Source organism: Sinocyclocheilus anshuiensis, unplaced genomic scaffold, assembly GCF_001515605.1.
Source record: "Sinocyclocheilus anshuiensis isolate Anshui unplaced genomic scaffold, SAMN03320099.WGS_v1.1 scaffold626, whole genome shotgun sequence".
In the NCBI taxonomy this organism is placed as follows: domain Eukaryota; kingdom Metazoa; phylum Chordata; class Actinopteri; order Cypriniformes; family Cyprinidae; genus Sinocyclocheilus; species Sinocyclocheilus anshuiensis.
Window position 1 is genome coordinate 91,069 of NW_015544167.1, and position 14,799 is coordinate 105,867.

The window sequence follows — 14,799 nt, forward strand, 5'->3', positions numbered from 1 at the left end:
TCTTTTGGAATATTTCTTCATTTTAGGTTGCTTGAGCATGAGCAGTCAATGGATTATCATGACAACTTCAGCAGAGAATCAATCCGTATAGAACTGAAGTATGTTAGCAATGTGTTAAGCAATTACAAACAATATACATAAATATTTGTTACCATGAGATACATACAAATGATTTTAATGCATTTACATATTTAAATTTGCCTTCAGAAAGGTGTGTCTGCCTCACTCGCAAATTCTTCAGAAGCCAAGCACACATATTTGAAAAATCAGAAAATTTAATGTCAAGTCAAGTCAAGTCACCTTTATTTATATAGCGCTTTTAACAATACAGATTGTGTCAAAGCAACTTTACAGTATTAAATAGGAAAATAGTGTGTCAATGCAAAAGGACAATAGTAAACACTAAATTTTCAGTTAAATGCAGTTCATCATTGAATTCAGTGAGGTCATCGTCCAGCTCAGTTCAGTTGAAATAGTATCTATGCAATCAAGTCGACGATATCGCTGGAAATTAAGTGTCCCCAACTAAGCAAGCCAGAGGCAACAGTGGCAAGGAACCAAAACTCCATCGGTGATAGAAGGGAGAAAAAACCTTGGGAGAAACCAGGCTCAGTCGGGGGGTCAGTTCTCCTCTGGCTAGACGAACCAGCAGGTTGATCCATACTGCAGCAAAGTCACATTGTGCAGAGGACTCAACTGGTTCCTGTGGTATTGTCCCGGTGGCCGTCTAGGAGACAAGGTCTTCACTGGGGATCTGTCTCTGGGGCTCATCTAGTTGTCCTGGTCTCCACTGAAATTCAGGGCTGTAGAGGTCATCGCTAGGTGCTGATCCACCATCTGGGCTGAATACGGACTGGATCTGGTGGCTACGGTGACCTCGGAATAAGAAAGAAACAGACTAATATTAGCGTAGAAGCCATTCTTCTTATGATGTAACAAGTACATCATGTGTTATTGAAAGTGTTTCCAGTTCCGGTTGACCTAATTAATGCAGCCTAAAAATCCTTTAACGGATTTGAATATTAGAAATGTGTAAGTGTGTTATGTGTAAGCCATGTTAAAGAGATGGGTCTTTAATCTAGATTTGAACTGACAGAGTGTGTCTGCCTCCCGAACAATTTTAGGTAGGTTATTCCAGAGTTTTGGCGCTAAATAGGAAAAGGATCTGCCGCCCACAGTTGATTTTGATATTCTTGGTATTATCAAATTGCCAGAGTTTTGAGAGCGCAGCGGACATGGAGGACTATAATATGATAAGAGCTTGCTCAAGTACTGAGGTGTTAAACCATTCAGGGCTTTATAAGTAATTAGCAGGATTTTAAAATCTATACAATGCTTAATAGGGAGCCAGGGCAGTGTTGACAGAACCGGGCTAGTATGGTCATACTTCCTGGCTCTAGTAAGAACTCTAGCTGCTACATTTTGGACCTGTTGGAGTTTGTTTATACAGAACAACCACCCAATAAAGCATTACAATAATCTAACCTTGAGGTCATAAACGCATGAATTAACATTTTTGCATTTGACATTGAGAGCATAGGTCGTAATTTCCCTTTCGAACGTTCTCTCACATTGTGTATGGGGAAATTCCTGTTTACACTGATATTGAAGCCTGATTTGCTCACGTTTGTGTAGCTGCACAAACCAATGGCACTCTAGCCCACCAGAATGGGCGGAGCCGACCCCTATATAAGTTGGCTCAGAGCGCCATTTCATCAGAATATTCTCCTTCAGCAACGAGGATCATCTCTTCACTGACACTGGACGGAAGAAGCCGAAGAAGGAAAGAAGCTCTCTCTGCTCGCCGCCGTCGAAGAAGCCCTGGCAGTGGAAGAAGCGGCGCGGACACCTTCTCCTGCAGCTATCCGGCTGAAGAGCAAATTTGAGCGAGTTTCCAAGCACGCGTTGCTTCAAATGTCGCGCCGCGAGTGTAACTCATGCAGGGATCCCCTGCTTGAGTCTGACCGGAACAGAGAGTGCGTCGCCTGTCTGGGCATCACCCATGCAGAGGCTGCGCTCGCTGGGGGTACATGCTCTCATTGCAAAAGCATGAGCCTTGCCAGTCTTCACTCTCGGTTTGCATTCTTGAAATGAAGGCGATCCTCCCCGCTTTGCTCTCCCGTTTCCTCTCTCCCCCAAGAGAAAGAAACAGCGGAGCAGCGGGGTTCTCACAGCGGGTTCGAGCGATGTCACGTCGGCTCGGCGCCTGTGTGCCCCGCCCTCCCTGCGCCTCACCGAGTTGCCGGTGTTCTTCACGCAGAAAGATCAATGATCCTCTTCTGCAAGCAACTTGATTTCCTTCAGCGCCTCGGAGGAAGAGATTGCCATCGATGACTCTGTATCTTTGACGTCATCGGATACAGAAGAGTGGGGGTGTTCCAGCGAAGATCGCGACGCCCCGCCCTCTTCTCGCTCGGCACGGCCGAACGCGGACAGTAAGCTGATCCGCGTTCTTTCTAAGGCGGTGGAAGATATCGGCTTGGAGTGGTCGGCCCCGGTTGAGCCCGCCCATGTCCTGCTCGACGAGTGGTTCCTGAAAGGATGTCATCAGCGGTCTTCACACCAGCGGCCCGCTCCGTTCTTGCCTGCAGTTCATGAAGAACTGACCAAGATGTGGCGCGCCCCCTATTCGGCATGTCCGAGCTCATCCTCTTCAGCTGCTCTCACCACCGTTGACGGCGCTGAAGAGAGAGGATGCAGCGGACTTCCCCCTCTGGAAGAGGCAGTCGCCGCCCACCTGTGTCCGCCATCCGCCCTTGGTCTGAAAGCCCGCGCAGTGCATCCATCGAAGCCCTGTAGGTCTACCTCAGCCCTGGCCAATAAAGCATATGCAGCAGCCAGCCAGGCTGGCCCGGCGCTGCATTAAATAGTGGTTCTCCAGGTGTTTCAGGCCAAACTTCTCCGGTCTATGGACGAGTCTGGCCAGGATCACGAGGCATTTAAGGCTCTGCGCGCCACGAAAGCAATGGCTCAGGCTATTGGCAAGACCATGGCCAGCCTGGTGGTGCTGGAGCGCCACCTATGGCTGAATCTCACCGAGAGCAGGAATGCTGAGAAATGGCCTTCCTCGACTCGCCAGTCTCGCCGAAGGGGCTATTCGGCCCAGCCGTGGACGGGTTTTCTGAGCGTTGCTGTGCTGTGAGGCACAGAAGATGTCGCAAAGCGCCAAGATAGTGCTGGACCCTGAGCCGCAGACGCCGTCCTGATCAGTCTGCAGAGAGGAAAAGGAGAGGGTCGGTCTCGCCTCGGCTCGAACTCCCTTGAAGAAAGCTTGTGCTCATTCTCCATCCCTCCGAGCAGATCTGAGCGATGGAGGCATTTTTCAACACGGGCATGTCCTGCAAAATCAGTGCATGCCCAAACACCCTACTGCTGTGATAGCGGACCCACATACTCAAAGATAATTTCTCCTCTCCTCACACTGACTAATGCAAATTCCCTGCCCACACGCGGCGAATTTCCACTCTAAAAATTAGAGCCTCTTGCCTGGGCAGCCATTCCTGGTGTGTCAAGTTGGGTTCTAAACACAGTAAAACGAGGTTACTCGCTTCAGTTTGCTCGCAGGCCACCTCCGTTCAGAGGCATTATTCACACTTTGGTCCCGGAAAACGGGGCTCACGTTCTCTGGTCCGAAGTTCAAACATTGCTTGCAAAAGGTGCCGTGGAAACGGTACCTCTAGTGAACAGCGAGTCAGGCTTTTTCAGCCGTTGCTTCCTCGTGCCAAAAAAAGATGGCGGGCTGAGACCAATTCTAGATCTCAGGCTTCGGAATCGCTCTCTTATGAGATGGTCATTCAGAATGTTAACTTTGAAACAGATCCTCACACAGGTTTGTCCCGAGGACTGGTTTCTGACAGTGAGCAGACTGAGGCAATCTGACATGTCCTGCACTGGCAGGCAGCTGCTGCCTCCACCCATCCGCCGGCCGCAGCGCCCCAGCCTGCTCATCGCCGAGGGCGGCCCCCTGCGTCCACCCGGGCGTAGGCAGGCGGTGAGTGGAAGAGCAAGAGACCCTGGGACGGGCGACCCAGAGAGAGAGGGAACTGCTCTTTGGGGGATGGTGAATGCACCTCTCCCTCCCCCAGAGGAGGGCCAGGTGAAGAATCTGGTTTCCAAAAATCTCGACAGAAGAGCAGTTTTCTCTGTCTCTAGGTCCCAAGAGGGCATGGAGAGTCACGGACGGACCAACACCGGACCACGCTCATCCTCCTCTCTCGCCAGCAGGCAGCAGTGGGCGGTTTGAGAGCATCATCAAAGGCCCTACTCACACACCCTCTGCCAAACCGTGGAACCAGGTAAGCGTTGCACCACACACTCAGACCCCTCTTCGGTCCGCCCAATGGTTCGGGTCCCTGTGTTCCACCTCGCTGCCCCACCGTTGGTATGTCGGTGGTCCCGCTGGTCCAGCTTGTACGGTGTCTGGGTGCCTGGCTACCCGAACGTCTCGCTGGCTCCTGCGGACCATCAGACTCGGCTATGCGATTCAGTTCGCCTGGCATCCCCCCAAGTTCAGCGGCATCTGCTTCACATCAGTGAAGGCGACCGATGCTCCTGTCTTGCATGCGGAGATCGCAGTCCTACTGGCGAAGGATGCAATAGAGCTGGTCCCTCCAGACGATATGAAGATGGGGTTTTACAGCCCCTACTTCATTGTACCCAAGAAAGGCAGTGGGTTACGACTGATTTTGGACTTGCGTGTCTTGAAACGGGCCCTTCACCGGTTACCATTCAAGATGTTGATGCAGAAACGCATCCTCGGGTGCATCCGTCCCCGAGATTGGTTTGCAGCGATCAACCTGAAGGATGCGTACTTTTATGTGTCGATCCTTCCGCACCACAGACCATTGCTGCGGTTCGCATTCAAAGGACGAGCATATCAGTACAAGGTCCTGCCCTCCGGGCTGTCCCTGTCGCCCCGTACCTTCACGAAAGTTGCGGAGACAGCCCTTGTTCCCCTGAGAAAACAAGGCATTCGCATTCTCAACTACCTCGAAGACTGGCTCATACTAGCTCAGTCTCAGGATCAGTTGTGCGAACACAGGGACTTGGTGCTCTCGCACCCTCAGCCTGTTGAGCCTTCAGGTCAACTGGAAAAAGAGCAAACTCTCCCCGACGCAGAGGATCTCTTTTCTCGGTATGGAGTTGGACTCGGTCGAACAGACAGCACGCCTCACGCAGGAACGTGCTATATGTTCAAGAGCAGGACGGCGGTCCCACTGAAACAGTTTCAGAGGCACCTGGGGCATATGGCAGCTGCAGTGGCAGTCACGCCACTGGAGCTGCTTCATATGAGTCCACTTCAACACTGGCTCCATGGCCCGAGTCCCGAGGTGGGCGTGGCTACGCGGCACTCACCGGGTCCAAGTCACACTGGCCTGCCACCAAACCTTCACCACGTGGTCAGACCTTGCGTTTCTCCAGGCAGGAGTGCCCCTGGAACAGGTCTCCAGGCATGCTGTGGTTTACACGGATGCCTCCATGACTGGCTGGGGGGCCATGCACAACGGGCATGTAGTGTCGGGGGTTTGGACGGGCCCCCAACTGCACTGGCACATCAACCGCCTAGAGTTGTTAGCAGTACGCCTTGCCTTGAATCGTCTCAGAGGGCGTTTATGAGGCAAGCATGTGCTGGTCCGCAAGGACAACACTGCGACCATGGCGTACATCAACCGACAAGGTGGTCTATGCTCCTGTCGCATTGTCGCAACTCACCTGCCATTTACATTCCGGGCCTGCACAACCGTATGGCCGACGAGCTGTCACGAGCTGCACTCCCCGGAGAGTGGAGACTCCATCCCCATATGGTAAAAAAAAAAAAATTCCCCAGTGAGCCTTCTCGCACAGACGCTGTGCAAGGTCAGGGAGAACGAGGAGCAGGTCCTGCTTGTGGCGCTGTATTGGCCCACTCAGACCAGGTTCCCGGAACTAATGCTCCTCATGACAGCCCCATGACAGTCACCGACGTGATGTCTCTGTTCTCTCCTTCAGGGAACGAGGGTTACATACATAACCGAGAAGTTCCCTGAGATAAAGGAACAAGCGTTGTGTCACTTGCCGTGCTACAAGCTGCACACGAATCGATGACTGTCGCTTCAGTCGAATGATTCTGATGAAATGGCGCTCTGAGCCGACTTATATAGGGGTCGGCTCAGCCCATTCTGGTGGGCTAGAGCGCTATTGGTTTGTGCATCTACACAAACGTGAACAAATCAGGCTTCAGTATCAGTGTAAACAGGAGTTTCCCCATACACCACCCTCGTTCCCTTATCTCAGGGAACCGAGGTTACGTCAGTAACCGGAGCGTTTTTTCAGAATTTAGCAGTAAGAAATTAATCGTTATCCAGTTTTTTATATCGACTATGCATTCTGCAACTTTACTATTTAATTTGTGCCCCCTATCATCCACTGGTCATTGTTTGGCATTGCTGAGTCAGGCTGATTGAGATGCTTAAACAGAGCAAGAAATATCCTGAAAAACCCAATCATCATCTCATTCTAAAAATAGACAAAAGAGAAAGAAAACAGTATTAACGGCATTTTCAATCTGTCAGGTTTTGATATCAAAGTGTGAGCAGACAAGCTGCTTGTTCATTGCGTGCATGAAAATATAAAAATGTTCAAAATAATGTACACTGAAAGGAAACTCCAGTAGCAATAGATGTTTTTTTTTTCATACTCTGAGGTCGCTTCGTGCCATTTACATTCCGGGCCTGCACAACCGTATGGCCGACGAGCTGTCACGAGCTGCACTCCCCGGAGAGTGGAGACTCCATCCCCATATGGTAAAAAAAAAAAAATTCCCCAGTGAGCCTTCTCGCACAGACGCTGTGCAAGGTCAGGGAGAACGAGGAGCAGGTCCTGCTTGTGGCGCTGTATTGGCCCACTCAGACCAGGTTCCCGGAACTAATGCTCCTCATGACAGCCCCATGACAGTCACCGACGTGATGTCTCTGTTCTCTCCTTCAGGGAACGAGGGTTACATACATAACCGAGAAGTTCCCTGAGATAAAGGAACAAGCGTTGTGTCACTTGCCGTGCTACAAGCTGCACACGAATCGATGACTGTCGCTTCAGTCGAATGATTCTGATGAAATGGCGCTCTGAGCCGACTTATATAGGGGTCGGCTCAGCCCATTCTGGTGGGCTAGAGCGCTATTGGTTTGTGCATCTACACAAACGTGAACAAATCAGGCTTCAGTATCAGTGTAAACAGGAGTTTCCCCATACACCACCCTCGTTCCCTTATCTCAGGGAACCGAGGTTACGTCAGTAACCGGAGCGTTTTTTCAGAATTTAGCAGTAAGAAATTAATCGTTATCCAGTTTTTTATATCGACTATGCATTCTGCAACTTTACTATTTAATTTGTGCCCCCTATCATCCACTGGTCATTGTTTGGCATTGCTGAGTCAGGCTGATTGAGATGCTTAAACAGAGCAAGAAATATCCTGAAAAACCCAATCATCATCTCATTCTAAAAATAGACAAAAGAGAAAGAAAACAGTATTAACGGCATTTTCAATCTGTCAGGTTTTGATATCAAAGTGTGAGCAGACAAGCTGCTTGTTCATTGCGTGCATGAAAATATAAAAATGTTCAAAATAATGTACACTGAAAGGAAACTCCAGTAGCAATAGATGTTTTTTTTTTCATACCGTATTGGCCAGCACAACATAAAAAAATTGCTGTGTGCACCTTTAAGCTAAAATATGAGAAATGTTTTTTTAAATTGGAAAAAATACACACTTCACCTTTGACTTTTTTTTTTTCAATTATCAACAAAACCTAATATTGCAACCTTAAATGCATACTTTTCATTCACATAATTTTGTCTTCACATATTTTGTCTTTCAGAATTCAACAGAAGGAATCAAGGTCAAACGTTCTAAATGGTATTCCTTTCAATAGTGTCATATACATTTTTTATATAGCATGATCCAATAATTTTTTATTCTAACTATGTCTTATGTCAAACTTCACAGGGGATCTGATTAAGGCATGTCGGTATAAGAGGATGTTAAGGAACAGGTGCCAGTGTATATTTGAGGGGAATGAAGAGCACAGCGGCCCCTCTCTGCTTAACAACATCTATACGGAGGTCTACATCACTGATGGTGGAAGCAGTGAGCACACCAGTGAACATGAAATCAGGCAGATCGAGACAGCATCGAAACATCCAGCCACATGGGATGCACCAATCAAGGCTAATGATATCTTTAAAACTTCTCCTGGATCTGCTAAACAAATGCGAACTGTGCTAACCAAAGGAATTGCTGGCATTGGGAAAACAGTGTCTGTGCAAAAGTTCACACTAGATTGGGTTGAGGACAGAGCCAACCAGGACATCCACATGATATTTCCACTCCCTTTTCGTGAAATGAATGTAATTAAAGAAAAGAAAATGAGTCTGAGAAACATTCTTGAGTGCTTCTTCAATCTAAAGATAGATCCAGAAGTGTTACACTCAGACAAATACAAGGTAGTCTTTATCTTTGATGGACTTGATGAATGTCGGTTTCCTCTGGATTTCCAAAACAACAGGAGTTGCTCTAGTGTGACAGAATCAGTCTCAGTCAGTGTCCTACTGACAAACCTCATCTGCAAGAACTTGCTTCCTTCTGCTTTAGTCTGGATAACCTCACGACCAGCTGCAGCAGGTCAAATACCACCTGACTTCATGGACCGTGTGACAGAGGTGCGAGGTTTCAATGACTCCCACAAGGAAGAATACTTCAAGAAAAAAATAAGTGATCCAGACTTGTCCTCCAGGATAATCTCTCACTTGAAGTCTTCAAAGGTCCTTCACATCATGTGCCACATCCCAGTGTTCTGTTGGATATCAGCTACAGTTCTCGAAGGAATGTTTTGTGATTAGGAGAGTGGTGAAATTCTCAAGACTCTCACGCAAAAGTACGCACACTTCCTGATGTTCCAGATCAAGCACGGGAGTCACAAATATGATGAGAATTCCGAAGCCGGTTTGAAGTGGGATAACCAGACCACATTGTTGCTTGGAAAGCTGGCATTTCAACAGCTTGAAAAGGGTAATTTATTGTTCTATGAAGAAGATTTGAGGGAATGTGGCATAGAACTTAACGTTGCATCAGTGTATTCAGGAGTTTGTACCCAAATCTTCAGAGAAGAGGCAGGGCTACTTCAGGAGAGGGTCTTCAGCTTCATACACGCACGTATACAGGAGTTTCTGGCTGCATTGTATGCATTTCTTGTGTTTGTCAACCATAAACGGAATGTCCTCAGTCAGACGACAAATGCTAAAATCATAAGTGCTTTCAAAAAAATGTCAGTGCAAGAATTTCTGAAGTGTGCTGTGGATAATGCTTTAGCAAGCGACAATGGACATTTGGACTTTTTCATTCGCTTCTTGTTGGGACTGTCTCTTGAATCCAACCAGACTCTTCTTAAGGGACTCCTTAATGAGGTGAGCGATACTGAAAGCAGAATACAAACGATTCAATACGTCAAGGAAAAAATCAGGGACCACCCTTCAGCAGAGAAGGCAATAAGTCTTTTCCATTGCCTAAGTGAACTGAAAGATTATTCTTTGGTTGAGGAAGTGCAGGACTTCATAAATTCACATGGTTTTAGTGGTGGAAAGCTGTCTCCGTCACGCTTTTCTGCTTTGGCTTACATACTGCTCACATCTGCTGAAGAACTGGATGTGTTTGACTTGTCAAAGTTCATTCATCCAAGCATGTCTTCAAATGAGGGGCTGTTAAGACTGCTGCCAGTTATCAAAGCATCCCGATCAGTTATGTAAGTATGTCATGCCAGAAACGTACTCTACCCAAGTATGTAAACACAGATGTGAATACTTAGTCAGCATATATTCCAAGAACATGGTACCTACTTAAAGGGGTCATATGATGTTGCTAAAAAGAACATTATTTTGTGTATTTGGTGTAATGAAATGTGTTTATGTGGTTTAAGGTTAAAAAAACACATTATTTTCCACATACTGTACATTATTGTTTCTCCTCTATGCCCCGCCTTTCTGAAACGTGTCGACTTTTACAAAGCTCATCGGTCTGAAAAGCAAGGTGTGCTGTGATTGGCCAGCTATCCAGTGCGTTATGATTGGCCGAATACCTCAAGCGTGTGACGGAAATGTTACGCCCCTACCATACTGTGATGCCTTGTCTGGCCGGAGCGATGATTCAAAAACATGAAAACCCATTATAAATGAGGCATTCGTTGCAACCAGTGGGGACATAATTATGGATTATAATGACTTAACCACATGTGACGACCCCGGGCTGGACTCCGCTTCGTGAAAGCCGATCCGGCGATCCACAGCGCAAAGTTGTTGAATTTCCTCAGCAACCAGCACGGATCAGCTCCAGGCATGACGAAGCAGATATCGTCCTCTTTTGGAAGGCCAAGCATGTTAGAACGAGCCGTTTCAGGTAGGCGTGGCTGACTCTTAACTTTTATAAAGAATATCTCTTTGGATTTTGAGACTTTAGTCTTTGCAACTTTACTGATCTTCTTTATGCACCAAGAGCTTGTAACACTCCAAAGAGAAAGGAAAAATTGAAATCGCATCATATGACCCCTTTAACCTGCTTTCTTTTTTTCCCATTAGATTGAGATGTTGTAATGTGACAGATAAAGGCTGTTCAGGCCTACTTAGTTCAAGTCTCTCATGTCTGAGAGAACTGGATTTGACTTCCAACAATCTTCAGGATTCAGGAATAAAACAACTTGCTGCCGGACTGGGGAATCCTCAGTGTAAACTAGAGACTCTGAGGTAGGAAGTGGTCTGTGCCTATGATATGGATTGTTGAAAAAATGTGCAGTGGCAAAAATGGCCAAATTACAAGTATCTATTGCATTTGATTATAAAAACTGTAAAATTTGTTAAATGTTGTGTAGAATTTAATGTACGTAAGAAAATAAAATGACAGTAGATAGTTAGTTGCTGCTTCCACGTGCCTGGCCAGAGGAAAATTTGGTTTAGAGACTCTCACATACATCATACATCAAAAGAGCTCTTAAGTTCTAAATGATTTTATTAAAAATAAAAAAATAGACACAAAGAAGACAACTGTGACATACAGTTTAGAGCTATACAATAAATGTAGATAGCTCAGCTAATTTGGTTTTGGAATGGCTGTCCATATTTTCCAGCCTTCGGCCCAACATACTTTAATAGACTTTTCCTGAGACAGTGTTGAGATCTATGTTAAAACTGTAGAAAACTTTGAGATTATCCTTTTCTTTTTCTTAGAAGAATCATTGAGAAACAGGAAACTTTAGCAAACGTCTATGAATCACACTGGTATGTAGAAGAAACAACAAATATATTTCATTTGTGATTTTTCTTTTCTTTCTTGTGGTTGTAGACTTTTCAGTTGCAGCATCGGTGAAAACGGCTGTGCTTCTTTGGCTTCAGCTTTGAAGTCAAACCCAGCTCACTTAATTGAACTTGATTTGACACACAACAAGCCTCGTGATACAGGTGTGAAAATGCTTTCTGATGTGCTAACAGATACAAGCTGCAAACTGGAAACACTAAGGTGGGTTCTAATATGTAATAAGTGGGCACTAAAATATATAACTTACACTTAATACTGGGTTTATTCTACAAACCCCTTGAGTCCTTTTAAAACGTCAGAGTTTTTGCTGGTAATCAGATAGTAATCCTTCAATCCCTCATGAATTTCTGTGGGACTGAGTTTCACTTTTGAACAAATGTCGAATGCAGATGTCACCGCAGTTGTAGAATTACACATTGATTTGGATAGACCATGTCCATGTAGTATCAAACGTTTTTTGCACTAAAAATAAGCACTACTTTTAACCACATCAAATGCATGAATTTCGTCAAGTCTACAATGTTAATTTGAGGGCATTTTTTTAGGTTGATGGCCTGTGAACTTACCAGGAAAAGTTGTGCGGCACTGGCCCAAGCACTTCAGTCCACCTCTACAAGCCTGAAACATTTAGATTTAAGTTTGAATGACCTCCAGGATTCAGGAGTGAATCTGCTCTGCATTGGTCTAAAGAGCCCTTCCTGCGAGCTTAAGACATTGAGGTATTATAATCAGACAAGTAGACAGTGTCCATGTGCTGAGTAACACACAACCCACTGCACATTAACATGATGCCGATAGATGACTGCTCTGATTCTGAGGAAATAATGTCACATGCTGTGTATCCCATGACGGTAGTTCATGATTGTCTCCCTCTACTATTTGCAGTCTATCAGACTGTAAAATTACAGCCTATGGATGTTCTGCATTGTCACCTGCTTTAAAGTCAAACCCATCACACATGAGAGAGTTGGACCTCAGCATTAACAACCTGACAGACTCAGGAGTGAAGCATCTGCTCCCTGTGTTTGAAGACCCACGTGTGCATCTAGAGAGATTATGGTAATAGGCCTCCAGTTTGTTTGTTAATCATGTAATGTACATCTCACAATTAACAAATGAGACTGGATGGACATTTTTTCGCTGTTTTTGTGCTTTTCTCAGGCTGAATAATTGCAGTCTCACACATAAAAGCTGTCGGATGATGGGTTATGTAAACAAACAACACTCAGGTCTGAGAGAGCTGAACCTCAGTGCTAATGCAATACTGGACTCAGGTTTGAAGCAGCTTTCAGTGGCACTTTGCCATCTTCTGTCAGGACTGCAGTCACTGAGGTAATAAAGATTTCCTAAATATTTTCAGTAATTAGTTATTTCAATTCAAACTAAATGAAGAAAATTCTTCTTCTTCATCATTATTATTATTGTGAACGGCAGCTTAAATTTCAAATTGAACCACATATTGAAATGTGAATCTGAATCTGAAAGTGAATCATATATTGAAAGGTGAATCTGTACACTACAGAAAATTTGACTGTTTTTACTTGTACAAAATATATGTCATTTAAAGTAATCTTGTTATAATTGCACGACCCTTTGCAGTGTAACATACTGTGGGCTTACGGCAAATGGGTGTGCTGTTCTGGCATCAGCTCTCAGATCTAACCAGACACAGCTAAAAGCACTGGATCTCAGAGGAAATAGACTGACGGATTCAGGAGTGAAGCCACTCTCACGTCTGCTGGAGGATCCACAACGTAAATTAGAAGAACTTGAGTAAGTATTTGAAACTTAGTATACAGACAGTAAGATGATAATTTACACCTAGTTTAAAAATTAGGTGTTATTATTTAAAAAAAAAAAAGCCAGGATTGGATTATTGTATATTATTTGGTTGTTTGCAACAATATTCAGGTGAATCTTAAGGAAATGTTTGGGCCATATTTCGCCCCGAAACAAAAAGACAGAAGTGGAAATTTAAAGATATTAATTGTGGTAATAAGAATGAAATATTATTGCATTACAGTAATGAGAAATGGGTAGAATGTGCTTAATTGTCACGTAAATAATTTCATAATGCAGAATATTGCAATGAAAAAGCCTAAAATAGATTTTATTTTCTTATGCAAGGTAGCTACCATTTCTTTGATTTTTCTTTAGGTTGGTCACAAAACATGACCCAGACACATTCTTGAGATTTAGTTTCTCTTTAATATTTATATTACAATATCCTAGTACAAATGGCTGATTTAAATGTCCACCTCACAGATTCATGGATGGAATCATATCCAAAATCAGGCACCTACGGATGACTCCCACAAACAGGATGCTCTACCTGAAAATCCAACAAAATCAAAAGAACAAAAAACAAAAGACGTGCGTATGCTTTAAAAAAATAAATATGTGACTCTGTTATTAGTTCATTTAGTGTAAGTTGGACAAGTTTGCTCACAGCTGTGTTACACCAGTCCAGTCAAGCAGACCTGAAAGAGAGCTTTATATTGGATCACTGGTTAAAGTGCGACATCTACGGTGACCGGGAGGGGAATTGTTCAGTTCACTTCATTTTGTCGTGGCCATGACATATGAACACGTGGGAACGTGATAAAATGTTCTGGCCACAAGATCCTATTGAGGGAACAACATCCATTTCTCATGGCCACGAGTTTAATGTGTAAACAATCGTAAAACAATATTTTATTTTGAATGAAGAAATTATTATATTAATTATTATAGAAATTATTACATTATTAAATTATTATATTAACCATAGGCCTAGGCGACCGGACTGTATTGCGCGTGATGTAGACAGCATTCAAATAAATTTTATCATGAATAAATGTTACCTAAAGTACATAAAATAAAATAGACATTTTTATCCATTAACTGATCGAGTTTTTCCATAATATTTGTATATTATTATTATTATTGTTTTTTTTTAAATTTTATATTCGTTGTTATGTATTTGATTTATTTTCCCTTCATTTTGATCTCTTATCGTTCTGAATAGTTTAGTAAATAATAGCCTACTGTAAATGCTGGACATGCCAATAAAGCTTTGATTATGCTGCATGACTGGAATTTTTACTGGAAGTGCAGATTAAAGGTTGAATTTAACATATATTTCATTTTATTTCGGCTAATTAATAGGCTATAATTATAAATAATATAGTGTTTCATTGAAAAATTAATCATTCGTGTATCATTTGTAAATGAAACACGCTCATTCATTACCGCGGGAAGTAGGGGTGCTGGGGGTGCTGCAGCACCCCTTGGAGTGTAGCCCACGAAAAAATGGGGGTGCGGTGTTAAAAATAAATTAATGAACAATATGTAGGGAACCATGGTTACATAAGTAACCTGAGACGATTTCACAGTATTCATTTAAACATTTAACCTAGATAAACGAGCGCTGTTAGGCGCAAATCCAATCGTTTGCGCGGAGAGTGGAAGCTAAAGCGCTGCAG

The 14,799-nt window shown here is 44.3% G+C and overlaps 1 long non-coding RNA gene and 1 pseudogene across 1 annotated transcript; both read left to right on the forward strand.

Moving 5' to 3' along the window:
* The first annotated feature begins 2,908 nt into the window (after positions 1-2,908).
* Positions 2,909-11,443, forward strand: LOC107695914 (protein NLRC3-like; annotated as a pseudogene).
* Positions 11,444-12,540: 1,097 nt separating this feature from the next.
* On the forward strand, positions 12,541-13,652 carry LOC107695922 (uncharacterized). The gene is made up of 3 exons (XR_001635042.1): positions 12,541-12,667; positions 12,985-13,108; positions 13,601-13,652. It is a non-coding gene; the product is annotated as an uncharacterized LOC107695922 (long non-coding RNA).
* Positions 13,653-14,799: the final 1,147 nt, after the last annotated feature.